The sequence below is a fragment of the Henckelia pumila genome, chromosome 1 (genome assembly GCF_033568475.1).
Source record: "Henckelia pumila isolate YLH828 chromosome 1, ASM3356847v2, whole genome shotgun sequence".
Lineage (NCBI taxonomy): Eukaryota > Viridiplantae > Streptophyta > Magnoliopsida > Lamiales > Gesneriaceae > Henckelia > Henckelia pumila.
In genome coordinates this window covers 17,872,356-17,887,605 of record NC_133120.1, presented here as the reverse complement: position 1 = coordinate 17,887,605, position 15,250 = coordinate 17,872,356, and positions in this window count along the sequence as shown.

Genomic DNA, 15,250 nt, shown 5'->3' with positions numbered 1-15,250 from the left:
CGATTGATAAACCGATTTCACCAATGTGCACAGAAACCATTTCTGCACCTTTTAAAGTCAAGATAAATTTTTCTGAATCCGAATTCAGTGATTTCCAAAAATGCCCATCCCTATGTCATTTTAGGAAATCTTACTCCTCTACTCTTAAATAAGAAGTCCAACTTCTTTGTTCATTAAATTTAACTCTTTAAATTTAACTATCTCAACGGGGATTAAAAATCCATTACTCTGTGTGACCCTCAATGGTTCAGGGATACAGCTAGCCGTGGGCTCACAACTTCTTGTGACTCGGAACAACAATTTCCGACTTGCCCATCGAATCATGGTAAGAGAGCCTAGCAACATCGCCCCATGATTTCCTAGGTATCACTGATAGTGCCTGCAAGAACCAATAGATTTTGGTTAGCGTACAGTACGGTCCCTTCATCCATATATCCCGATCGAATCAACAACCATTGGTATATCGAGAGTCGTTCGAGATTCGATAACTATGCAATACATCTTGAAGATCAAATAGTGACATCGCATGTGTTACTAAGAAACCATTTCTTAAAACACATCATGTACTCTGGCCAGAGATTCGTCACACTAATATCTCCTCAGAAAGCATAGGATATCCACACTCGCAAGTATGTGGTGAATCCTTGACAACAAAGCATCGACTCCTATATGTGTTGTAACTGTACCCAATCCCGACACCTGATGACCCCAATAGAGTCGGTAAACGAGTCAAAGCACAGTACTAGCATATAGAGTCTCAATGATGTTTCAAGTAGTAAGGACTAATGGTGTACAACCAAAACCGCGGACTTTATCCACTCGATAAGTGATAACCACTTGGAAAGTCCGGATAGGGTAGTTCGATCATTCATCGTATGAATATCCATTTGCATGCTTCGAACATCTCTATGTTCCCTACCAATGAAACGTGGTACTCTGCATCGCAAATGCTAGTCTCAAACTCGAGCGATCCTTATCCTTATTATCGGACGGCTCAATCGACTAGGAACAGTTTAGAATATATAGTGACTATAAGATGTGTTTCATGATAGACATCTCCATGTTCTACCACATCTTACATACACTATAGTATATTCAAGGTCTTTATCAAAACAACAATAGTATATCACAATATAACAATATGAAGAAAGATAAAGTCATTGCCATTAATAAAAGTGTAAATTATATTAAACAAAAGATTGTTTATACGAAGAGTCATCAAAGCCCTTAGCCACAAGTTGGCTCACCGGGCACCCACTCTTTCAATCTCCCACTTGCCCTATAGCCAACTAGTCATACTACGTAGACCCATTGCTTCGCGATGTTTGTCAAATAATGGTCCTGACAAGGGCTTAGTAAGTGGATCAGCGATATTGTCTGCAGAGGCCACTCTTTCGACAGTGATGTCTCCTCTTTCCACAATCTCCCGGATGATGTGGTATTTCCTCAGTACGTGTTTGGATCTTTGATGAGACCTTGGTTCCTTTGCCTAAGCAACGGCACCCGTGTTGTCACAGTACACCGGGACTGGACCAACAACTTCAGGAATGACGCCCAAATCTTGGACGAAATTCCTCATCCAAACGGCCTCTTTAGCAGCAGCTGATGCTGCAATGTAGTCTGCCTCAGTGGTGGAATCCGCTGTGGTGTCCTGCTTGGAACTCTTCCAAGAGACAGCACCGCCATTGAGCATGAACACAAATCCAGAGGTTGACTTCGAGTCATCCACGTCACTTTGGAAGCTAGAGTCGGTATAGTCTTCCAATTTTAGTTCTCTTCCTCCATATACCATGAACATATTCTTAGTCCTTCGTAAGTACTTAAGAATGTCCTTCACGGCTTTCCAATGCATTTGACCGGGATTAGCTTGATATCTGCTCGTGACAATCAGAGCAAATGCTACATCCGGTCTGGTAGATATCATCCCATACATGATACTACCTATGGCTGACGCATATGGTACATGTGTCATTTTCTCTATCTCTTCATCCATCTTGGGACACATAGACTTGGATAGAGAAACTCCATGACACATGGGTAGATGTCCTCTCTTGGACCCATCCATTGAAAACCGTTTCAATATGGTGTTGATGTAGGTTGATTGAGTGAGTCCTATCATTCTCTTAGATCTATCTCTATAGATCTGTATACCAAGAATATAGGATGCCTCACCCAAATCCTTCATCGAGAATCTACCTGATAACCATATCTTTGTTGACTGCAACATCCCTACATCATTCCCAATGAGTAGGATGTCATCAACATAAAGTACTAAGAATGTCACAGCATCCTTAACTACTTTCTTGTACACGCATGGTTCCTCCGGGTTCTTGATGAAACCAAAATCCTTTATTGTTTCATCAAATTTCTGGTTCCAACTTCTTGATGCTTGTTTTAGACCATAAATTGATCTCTGAAGCTTGCATACCTTATGCTCGCTTCCCATGGATGTGTAACCCTCAGGCTGCTTCATATAGATTTCTTCCTTAATGTATCCATTAAGAAAAGCAGTCTTCACATCCATTTGCCATATCTCATAGTCATACCAAGCAGCTATGGCAATAAGGATTCTTATGGACTTGAACATTGCAACTGGTGAAAAGGCTTCATCATAGTCAACTCCTTGTCTTTGAGTATAACCTTTCGCCACCAATCGCGCCTTGTAGGTCAATACCTTACCATCAGGCCCAAGCTTTCTCTTGTAGATCCATTTACACCCTATTGGAACAATTCCATCGGGAGGATCTACTAAAGACCAAACTTGGTTTCTATGCATCGAATCTATTTCCGAATGCATAGCTTCAAGCCATAAATTTGAATCCGCATCAGAAATTGCTTCCTTGAAGTTTCTTGGATCATATCCAACATCGGGTTCATCTTGATCCCCTTCAACAAGAAGACCATATCGAATAGGAGGTCTAGAAGTCCTCTCGGATCTTCTAGGTACAGGCGTGTCTATCAATGGTTCCTGAGGTGTAGGATCGTTATTTTGTATTTCGGGTTCTTCTCGAATTTCTTCGAGTTCCATCATCTTGCCTTTCTTATCCAATAAGAACTCCTTCTCCAAGAAGGTGGCATTCCTTGAAACAAACACCTTTGTTTCAGCAGGATAATAGAAATAATATCCGATTGAATTCTTCGGATACCCTACAAAATAACATAAGCTGGATCGACTATCCAACTTATCTCCCACTGTCCGCTTCACGTAAGCAGGACATCCCCAAATCCTCAAGTATGAATACTTAGGAGCTTTGCCATTCCATAACTCGTATGGAGTTTTGTCCACTGCTTTGGTGTGGACGTTGTTCAACAACAATACCACCGTTTCAAGCGCATAGCCCCAAAACGAAGGTGGAAGCTCAGTGAAGCTCATCATGGATCAAACCATGTCCAACAAAGTTCGATTACGACGCTCCGATACACCATTTAGCTGAGGTGTCATAGGAGGAGTCCACTGAGAGAGAATCCCATTCTCTTTCAGATATTCCAAAAACTCGGTACTTAAGTATTCTCCACCTCGATCCGATCGAAGTGCTTTAATACTTTTACCTAGCTTGTTTTCTACTTCAGCCTTGAATTCTTTGAACTTTTCAAATGCTTCAGACTTATATTTCATTAAATATAAATACCCATACCTTGAATAATCATCAGTAAAGGTAATGAAGTAGGTGTGGCCAAATTGAGTACCAATTCTAAATGGACCACAAACGTCTGTATGGATCAAATCCAACAGATTTTGACTACGCTCAGGTTTCCCCTTAAAAGGAGATTTAGTCATTTTTCCTTTCAGGCAGGACTCACAAGTAGGTAGAGAGTTAATATCAGACATATCAAACATGCCATCTCCCACTAGCTTGTTCATCCTCCTTGAGGAAATATGACCTAGCCTAGCATGCCAAAGGTTTGCCGAGTTTTGACTATCGATTTTCCTTTTGTTTGTTGTTACCGGTTTATCAACATAATTTATTGGAACGTCTTTTAATTTTAAGTTATATAGATTGTTTTCAAGTTGTCCATTTCCATCAAACATTCATTCTTGTAAATATTGCAAATCTCATTCAAAAAATTTCAAGAATAACCATCTCTATCAAGCATAGAAACATAAATAATGTTTTTAATCAAATCTGGAACAAATAAAACATCTCTCAAAAGTAACTTAAAATCGTTCTGCAAAATTAAATAAATATTTCCCATAGCTATGGATTTAACTCTGGAACCATTCCCGAGCCTTGACTGGGTCTCACCCATCCTTAGCCTATTACTTCTTGTCATCATTTGTAACTCATTGCAAATATGAGATCTATATTTGGTATCCAATACCCAAGAAGTAGTATTAAGAAAAACATTTATTTCAATGTAAAACATACCCTTTGCAGTTCGCAACTGCTCGAGGTATTCCTTGCAGTTACGTTTCCAATGACCGGGTTTCTTGCAGTGATGGCAAACTTGTTTAGACTTGTCCAATTTTGCATGTAACATTTGGCCTTGAGATCATGGTCCAACCATTTCTCTAGTTCGGCCAACCTTTCGGCAGTTACATCAGCCGGGGCTGTTTTCGGAGAAGCCTTTTCTAACATTTAGAAAATCTTTTCCGAACTTAGGACAATCTTAACTTATGGAATTATTCTGTATTGTTTGCGCCAGTAAGATTGTTTTGTTGGAGAATTGAAACATGTGGATTACGAATATTCATCATAATGATATACTGAGATGAAACAGACAATTATCGATGATTGTTTAATTAATTTACTAAGACATAAAATAGGCGAAATTTATTTTATGAATCTCACTCCCACTATTTTAACGATTTCACTACCCTCTAGTGAGAACGGGAAACTGTTTTCCTTAGTGAGAACATGGAGTCCAATTTACAAACTATGGTCCCGAATAATATCATCCAACCATGATTTTCAAAAGGTAGAGCCCAATTGCTTCAAAAGCAACCTCCACGTTTTTACCTCATGTCCAATAAGGGCCCAATAATATGACGCCGTTTATTGTGACATGTCAAGATTACCCATCAATATTAAGTTATGATGGACGGTCGCCATGTGGATCCCCCAATAATATGAGCCGATCCCATGGGAGTTCCACCCAACTTACAACATGTGTCGATCCAATGTACAGCTTTCCGACGAACGGCCCCCCCCAATAATATGAGCCGGACCGTATCCGCGGGTAGCATCTCATACATTTATCGTTGATGGAAGGTAGGAACGTTTAAACAATTTTAAATTTCCTTTATTTATCTTGATATCAATTTTAAATCATATTTCAAATGAGGGATTTTAATTTTGAAAATTTGTCTCATCATTTTTAAAAATTTTTGTATGCTTGCCGGATTCACACAATTTTGTCTAAAACATGCATACAACAATAATATCACATATTATATAGGATGATCGATTCCATTTCTAATTGACCCGTGGTTGCCAATCACGAGTCTTAGTCCAATCCTAGGTAATATGCAGTATGCAATGCAATCCTATTACATTAAGCTTCCAATTTACATTTCTTCTGTCTTTATTGTTTGCTGGGCCCACCTCCATCTTCAAATCTTGATCTCCCACTAAATCTAATGTATTTACAATAAATAACAATGACAAGTAGGGGATACATTTTAAGGGGTGGGAACGGGCCATAAACCAAGCCCACTTTTATTACATATGACAATTCATATTGGGCCATAAACCAGGCCCATTAATAAATCCAACAACAATAAAAACAAATGTAAATTCCTAACATACACCTACAAAATTGGTCATGGCAATCGATCATCCTTATCCAATAACATTTAATTCAAAATTAATTTATTGGATAACATGCAATGGCAATTTAAATTTAAAAGGATAAAATCATATTTCATATATAAAATCTTATTTTACATACAAAATCATATTTTATCTTTTTATCAAATAAAATCATATTTTATCTATAAAATCCAATTTTATACATAAAATCATATTTTACTCAATATATCCATAAGATCATATCTTATCATCAATTGTACCAAAAATAATTAATTTCAAAATTCAATTTAACGGATAAAATATTTAAATTTTCCAAAAATTCAAATTTATCCAAAAATCAATTTTAAAATTTTCGGACTCGAACAATTCGATCCGACGCCTCGTGGACCAATCAAAAACAATTTTCGATCGGACCAAAAATAGAATTTTAACATATTAAAATTTAATTTAAAATTAAAAAAATAATTTTTCCACGGGCCGCCCGGGAATTAATTTAAAATTAAAAAAATAATTTTTCCGCGGGCCGCCCGGGACATTCCCGGGCTGCCCGCGCCCCATAGGGCTCGGGCCGGGCAGCGATCACATTGCTGCCCGGGTTATGCCCGAATTTTTTTTTTTTTATTTTTAAAATATTTATTTTGTTTCAAAAACCGAGGCTTAAAAACTTTTGTACAATCGATTAATTTAATCGCTTGATCTGAGCAACCTGGCTCTGATACCACTGTTGGAGAACGCGGCGATCAGATCAATCAGGATTGATACCCGGTGCAGCGGAAGTTTAAAATTTTTATATGGAACGATTCCATATTGGGTATCAAAGCTTTTACGATTAAATTGTGTGTGTAAAAATTAAATAACAATTATAAATTTTTACCTTCAATCTTGAATCGAGATTTTGGACACCAATAGATTGCTCTGCTCTTGTTGTATATCCCTGGAACTGATGGACGAACTGTTCTTCAATCAGGTCCACGAACGGATATTTAATCCCTCTGATAGATTTCACTAGAAAATCTATCAGAAGTTTCTACGAAGAGATTAACGAATTTGATCCGTTAAACCAGACTGTAATTCAAAATTCACAGACTGGATTTTTGCCGAGCAGAGGGGGAAGGGGGGCGGCCACTACTGAGAGAAAATCACTAGGTTTTCGAAAATTGTGACCTGTTGTGTCTAATTTCTGTACTGCAATAACTTATTTATAATGTAGACCGCTAACAGCTTAGGGCCCATTAGTCATAAGTTCAAGCCCGACAAACAAAGTCCGCATGTTCAGAAATTAATATAAAATTCACCATGACTCCGATTGATAAACCGATTTCACCAATGTGCACAGAAACCATTTCTGCACCTTTTAAAGTCAAGATAAATTTTTCTGAATCCAAATTCAGTGATTTCCAAAAATGTCCATCCTTATGTCATTTTAGGAAATCTTACTCCTCTACTCTTAAATAAGAAGTCCAACTTCTTTGTTCATTAAATTTAACTTTTTAAATTTAACTATCTCAACGGGGATTAAAAATCCATTACTCTGTGTGACCCTCAATGGTTCAGGGATACAGCTAGCCGTGGGCTCACAACTCCTTGCGACTCGGAACAACAATTTCAGACTTGCCCATCGAATCATGGTAAGAGCGCCTAGCAACATCGCCCCATGATTCCCTAGGTATCACTGATAGTGCCTGCAAGAACCAATAGATTTTGGTTAGCGTACAGTACGGTCCCTTCATCCATATATCCCGATCGAATCAACAACCATTGGTATATCGAGAGTCGTTCGAGATTCGATAACTATGCAATACATCTTGAAGATCAAATAGTGACATCGCATGTGTTACTAAGAAACCATTTCTTAAAACACATCATGTACTCTGGCCAGAGATTCGTCACACTAATATCTCCTCAGATCGCATAGGATATCCACACTCGCAAGTATGTGGTGAATCCTTGACAACAAAGCATCGACTCCTATATGTGTTGTAACTGTACCCAATCCCGACACCTGATGACCCCAATAGAGTCGGTAAACGAGTCAAAGCACAGTACTAGCATATAGAGTCTCAATGATGTTTCAAGTAGTAAGGACTAATGGTGTACAACCAAAACCGCGGACTTTATCCACTCGATAAGTGATAACCACTTGGAAAGTCCGGATAGGGTAGTTCGATCATTCATCGTATGAATATCCATTTGCATGCTTCGAACATCTCTATGTTCCTTACCAATGAAACGTGGTACTCTGCATCGCAAATGCTAGTCTCAAACTCGAGCGATCCTTATCCTTATTATCGGACGGCTCAATCGACTAGGAACAGTTTAGAATATATAGTGACTATAAGATGTGTTTCATGATAGACATCTCCATGTTCTACCACATCTTACATACACTATAGTATATTCAAGGTCTTTATCAAAACAACAATAGTATATCACAATATAACAATATGAAGAAAGATAAAGTCATTGCCATTAATAAAAGTGTAAATTATATTAAACAAAAGATTGTTTATACAAAGAGTCATCAAAGCCCTTAGCCACAAGTTGGCTCACCGGGCACCCACTCTTTCATATTTTAGGTGTTCTAGTCATCTAGGTTGGTCCGATATTTGGCGGGTCGGTCTAAGAGGCGTAGAAAAGTTGTGCCTAAGTTTTGGGGTAGTCGCCATCAGCTGGCTGACGATGAACGCAGGTATAACTTTTGATGCGAATCTTGGATGCATGGAAGACAAACACGTATAACCATTGTTTTCTATGAATAAGAAACAATTCACATGCAATATGCTTCTCACAATTCCACTCAACATATCTCTTCATATGCAACCACAATAAATATTCATCCATTATACTCATTCTTTTGGATCTCTCAAAATTACACTTCAATCTCAATACACATGTCATTTCATCAAACAAATCATGCAATGACAAACATATAAAGAAAAACTTATTTTCTTTAAATAAATACTTGCTCACATAAAATTTATCATTAACACCGCACAAGTATTTTCCAAACACTTCCTCAAAATCAATAACCCATTCATGCAATTCATTAACATTTTCAAACCATAAGCACCTTGTAAAAAAGAGATAAGAACTCATACCTTGATGATAGTGTAGTAACTACCATATTTTCCTTATCTCGTTGGTTATTAATCACCTTTCCATCAAGAACTCTCTTTCCTTGAAGACTCATACCATAAACAAATAAAAAAAATTCTCTTGTGCAAAATACACACACTTTTAAATTCCCATGACTAAGTGTAAATAACACAAGGAACAAATGTTCAACATGCCCATTCAAAATTTTGCTATATACTATGACAAAATCAAAGTATACCACAACAAAGTTACCCATAGATGCATGAGAACATAATCTATCAATCCCATGAAAGTATTACGCACATTAGCTAGCCCAAAAGTCATCACTAACCACTCAAGCAAATAGGACTTCCCACCTATGCTATTCATGCAACATTCAAATACACCAACATAACCCAAATAACCCAATTTCTTAACATACCTTGATTCAAACACCTTGACATCAAAAAGTGACTTCAACACATTAATATGATCCAAATCAATCACTCTTATAGTATGTGAAATTTCAAGATACTTAATATCACAATTTGAAATTAAAGCATATTTCACAGATAGCATAGTCACAAATCTCCCAACAAAGTCATATCCAAACAATTGAGAATTGAGATCATACCTTTGAAATTATACATTTGTTGGTATTCAACATTTAAATCATAACTCTCGAATGGAACAACTCTCAAAACCTCTAACCTCATTTTGTGTGTGACCAACTTCACATGGATCCAACATGTTGTATCTTTTTTGCTTCTTCATCAACACATCACCAAAATCCTGCAAAGAAAAACAAACAATGCTCGGGGTTGAACCGGCTATATCATGAAAATGAGATAAAACCTCTTTGTACAAAAGTACTTTAGGGATTTTATTCATTTGCACAAACTTTTCAACCTCACTATTTTAGACCATAATATTTTCTTTTTTTATTGATCTCTTTCCTCTCTTTTCTTTCCTCTCTTTTTTTCTCTCAAAGGTCATCTCACTTTTTTGTACACTCTTTCTTTTGGCCTCTAAATTTTCTTTTTCTTTTTTTCTTTTTCCATGGCTATCTCACTTTTTTCATCACACTTTTTTTCAGCCATATCACTCAAATTTTAAAATTACAATTGATCCTCAAGAAGTTATTTTGGACTCAATTGAATAGAAAGAATACAAGACTCATCCAACAACAAATTACTAGTCTTACTTTGAACATGAATTGGACTCTCATCTAACACAAGAACATTAGATGACTCCTCAACACATACAAACTTACCTACCACTTCACATTTTCCAATACTAACACCACTATCAACCACGTCATGCACAATAGAAGATTTCTCATCAAGCCATTCACCTTCCACCGCACAAATTTCAACACTCTCATCATCAATCAAGGTAGTTTCATCCTCAATTCTTGACTCAAATTCAACTTTTGATTCAACCTCTACGACAACATTAGATTGAATCTCTACACGAGAATCCGCCACTTTCATCATAGACTCCTTAAAACATTGGTTCATATCATGCTTATCTTTTCTATGACACCATAAGCATGCAATTTCAAAGGTACTAGAATTTGAAAGTTTAGATGTACCTTGATGTTCACGTTTAGAAACTTCACAGTGATTAGGAGCAAAATGTTTTCGCATAGCTCTCTTCATCTCATCCCATATAGAAATATGACTCATTCCATGCCTTTTTCTATTCACCACCACTTTATCCCACCAATTGCAAGTATAGTCGGTAAATTCTCGTAAAAAAAAATTTAACCTTCTTGGCTTCTAAAACATCACTACCTTAAAATATATTCTCTACCATTTTCCCCAATTCAAATACGACTCTGGATCCATATCTCCATGGAACGACGGAATTTTATTTTTCTTCAACATATCCAAATACTATTCAAAATTTCTTTTCCCGTCATCATATATATACACATCACTATATCCCTCGATTTTTCTTCAACCATGAGATTTGCTATCAGAATGTTCCCTTCGAACTCTAAAGGGCAACCCATCACTAGACGCTTAGCCGAAGCATATTGGCCCATTGGAGTAGAAACAGAAACTACTACGTCTAGTGCAATGCATGGTAACTTATGCCTCTTAACAAAACGTGCAGAAATGAAGGAATGAAATGCACCATTGTCAATAAGTACAAGAGCAGGTATACCATATAACAGAAATGTACATGCGATGACCTTCTCATTCTCCTCCACTGCCTGATTGTGCCTCAAGGCAAACACCTGGCCAGAAGCCCGCGGCTTCAAGTGATAACTCCCAGCAGGCTGTCCCTGCGACCTCTGCTGAACGGTGGCCTGAGAACCCGATCCTAAACTAGAACCGCCTCCCCTAGATAGTGGACAATCCCTCCGGAGATGACGCACCTCTCCACAATGGAAACATGCTCCAGAAGCTTTACGACATCTGTCGGTCGGATGGTTCTTCTCGCAATGGTTGCACTTCTCCTTCTTCCAAAAACGTACAACACCAGCGGAACCAGAGGAAGAATAAGTAGATCCAGACTTCTTGAAAGACTGAGCACGGGGACCCAAAGAACTTGCAAGCCTAGACTAAAAGAAAGACCTGTTACGCCGAATGCTATCTTCCGCCTCGTGACAATGGCTCACCAAACCCTCGTAGGTCATATCATCACCGACCGCCATACGGTCATGAATCTCCGGGTTAAGGCCCTGAAGGAACAGATTGTACTTCATCTCAGAGTTTTCAGCAATCTCGGGGAAATATGATAACAGATCGAAGAACTTATGCTGATACTCGTCAATAGACATGGCTCCCTGATGCAGACTCAGTAACTCGCCCGCTTTCATCTGACAGAGTGCAGAAGGAAAATACAGCTTCTCAAAAGCTGTGTGGAACTCGGCCCAAGTGGCAACTCCTCTCACCGCAACAAAGGGTGTAGAAGTGAATCTCCGCCACTTCCAGGCTCGCCCATCCAGAAGATAACCAAGCGTCTCCATCTTCTGCTCCTCAGTACAGTAAAACGTCTGAAAATTCATCTCCATACGATCTAGCCGGTTTTCCGCATCCTTCAGAGACTCGCCTCCAACCAAAGGCTTAGGACCCATCTGTAAGAATCAGCGCACACTGAAATGCTGATCATCATGGCGACGATGCTGGTGTTACCGACAACGCTCCCGGTCAGCATCGCCCCAACGTCCACCTCCACTACCATGGCTACTCTGATCATCATGATCCGCCATCTACAAAATTAACCTCACGGTTACCTTATGCAGAATCTAAATCCTAAGAATACTATGCATGCTCGAATACCATAAATGTACTGACCCTTACCGAGATCACCTACTAAACAGAACTTAGGCATGCAATTAACTTAATCAAACAGTAAACTAGAATAAGCTGCGGAAACAATAAACATTAAATACAATCCCAAGGAAAGGAATCTGCAAATATCCAAATAGTTATACAACCAAATCGAACGTTGTATCAACCCAATACAAAAGAATAAACCCTAGGCGAAGCTCCAGCTGGCCAATCCACTGCGTAGCCCCTCTTGGATCCACCCGCCTCATCCAATCGCAAACCTGCCCCATGGAATAGGGTGTCCAGAAACACAGAGTACGAGACATGAGCATAAAATGCTCAGTACGAGAGTATGAGTATACATGAATTCAAGTGTACCGCCTACTGACTAGAAGCCAAGAATCGGATTACAAAGGCAGACCGGGCCCTGGTATGTAGCACGCTATGTCATCTCTTCAGGAGGTGGCTCACATACCGAAATACTAGTGGATAAACCGGACCCAAATCGATGGAAGTCCATCCACTAACAGGATAGGGTAGAACCCTACTAAGAGACATCTCAAAAGATATAGCTCAAGATTCATATGTATGCAGCATAAAATCATGTCATATAAATCATGCAGTCACATAAGACATGCATACTCAGTCAGGATATCTCGAACAGTACTTTCGTACCTCAAATACTAGGCGCGCTCTACCAGCTCTAGGTCTACGCCTATAATCCGCACTACAATGCCAAATGATACTAATATATTTAAAGTTCTCTAAAAGCCTTAACTAAGCTATTGCGTACTACTAAATATTTTTAGGAAGCAAAAGCTATACCTGCGTCCGTCGTCAGCCCGTTGCTGTCGCTTGCCTCAAAACTAGGCCACAGCTCCGCTACGACTCCTTGATCGCTATGCCACTTCCGGGATCCCAATGGGACGCCTAGAATGCCCAAGATCTAAGATGGAAGTCCAAGGAATCGAGAGAAAAGAGGTGATTGGTGCGTTTGAAAGTGAATCCTGGCACCCCTATTTATAGACACGAAACGGAACGTCCGTTCCTCATCGTTGCATCCGTTCGTCCGACGAACGTTGCTTCTATTCTCCTTCATTTCTTCCGATGTCCCATCAAGTGCATAAGCAATGACGCATTCTGATGGCACGAACATTGCGTCCGATCCCCGGATGTTGCATCCGTTCTTCCTGACCCTCCGGACCATTTCTGATCATTCTAGGTTTATTTCTGTACTCCGCTAATCCATTATAAGTCCCCTTAATCATTTTTAATCTAAACTAACATGTTTATTGGATTAAATAACAATTACTCACTAATTCTGGGTACAGGCTACTACAGGTTTCTAGTACGTTCTCGAGGTTTACCCTAGATTTCGAGGATGAAATCTTTTAAAGGGGGGGGGGGAGAATGTAGTGATCCGTACCCAGAATTAACGATTAATGAGTAATTAATCATGTGATCATGTTTATATTTAGTAAAACATGATTAAGGAAACTTCAAAAGGGTTAACGGAGACCAGAAATGGATTCAGGACACTCAAAAATGGCCGGGAAGGTTCAGAGGGTTCGGATGGTTTGGAGGCTCCGAACCGGGTTTGGAGTATCCAAACTAGATCGGAGGATCCAAACCTAAGATCGGAGGATCCGAACGGGTTCGGAGGCTCCAAAGATAATGCATCATTGGTGACATCATTGATGGGACTTCAGGGGATCCGAAGTCAGGATCGGAGGCTCCGAACACGAATAGAGGCTCCGAAGTCAAGAACCGAGGATCCGAACCAGTTCGGAGGCTCCGAACTTTGCCTATAAATAGGGGTCCGAAATTTCATTTTCAACTCGCACCTCTCCTTTTCCTCTCTCAATTCCTTAGCCTTCTAACTCAGATCAAGGAAGATCTAGGCGTCCTATCGTGAATCCGGAAGTGGCATAGCGATCCAGGTATCGTAGCGAAGCTGTGGCCTAGTTTGGAGGCATGCGACAGCAAAGGGCTAACGACGGATGCAGGTATAGCTTTGTCTTCCTAAAAATATTTAGGAGTATGCAATAGTTTAGTTAAGGCTTTTAGAACTTAATTAATGATGCATGGGTAATTGCATTGTAGAGTTGATGATAGGCTTGGAACCTAGAGTGGGACTGCTAGGAGACTGCCTTAGAAAGGTACGTAAGTACTGACTGAGATAGCCAACGGGTTTTGCATGCTTATATGTTGCATTTGTGTGTTATATTATTATGCAGCATGTGCATATCATATTGTGTCTTTCCATCTTTTGAGATGAGCCATGTAGGGCCGCTCAGCCCTCTTCGAACGGTTGATGTCGAGCGCCCCGCGACCAACGGGTTAGCTGGCATTGGAATCTGGAAGACATGGTCTACGTCCATTAGGAATGATCAGTGTACGCAGGGTTTGCTCCCCGGGTTGTACCACTCATGTCCTAGGAGCCATTACTGAGCAGTTGTATACAGTTATCCCAGATATGGATACCCTGTCATTTGCATGCATCATATTTGTATTTTTTACCCGTGCTTTCGTATTGAGCTTAGAGCTCACGTCCAGTCTTTTATGTGTATTTGGACACCCCATTCGATGGGGCAGGTGTTGGTGCAGGATTGAGCACCAGGAGCTTGGAGTTGTCAGTGACCAGTGAAGACAACATGATTAGATGTAGGTCTTTAACCTTTTAGGCTTATTATTCGATTGGGTTGTATAATCAAATTTGTTTAACCGGTTGTATTTTGCCGGTCTATTTTTATTTAAGTCTTCTGCAGCGATTTATTTAATGCATGCTTAATTATGCTCTTAACTCTGATTAGGTAGTGGATTCGGGTTGGGTCGCTACATTTATTGGTATCAGAGCATGCATGCAAGAGACTTGGGAAGTAGTAATGAGACTCTTTGGCTTATCCTTATAGGATTGATGAGACCTTGGAAGAGTTGATGGTGCGGCGATTAGGTTGCCCGAAGACTATCATCATCTGCAGGATTTCTAAAGATTTGGCTTATGGGATTCCAGCAAGTGCGGACAGGAGCGATGTATCGTGTCCGAGTTTTCAAGACTTCTACTCATGTGGATCCTAGCTTTGGATCGAGTACCGGATGTCAGAGGCAGTGGCAAAAAATTGGTGGGGACGTACTTGATGT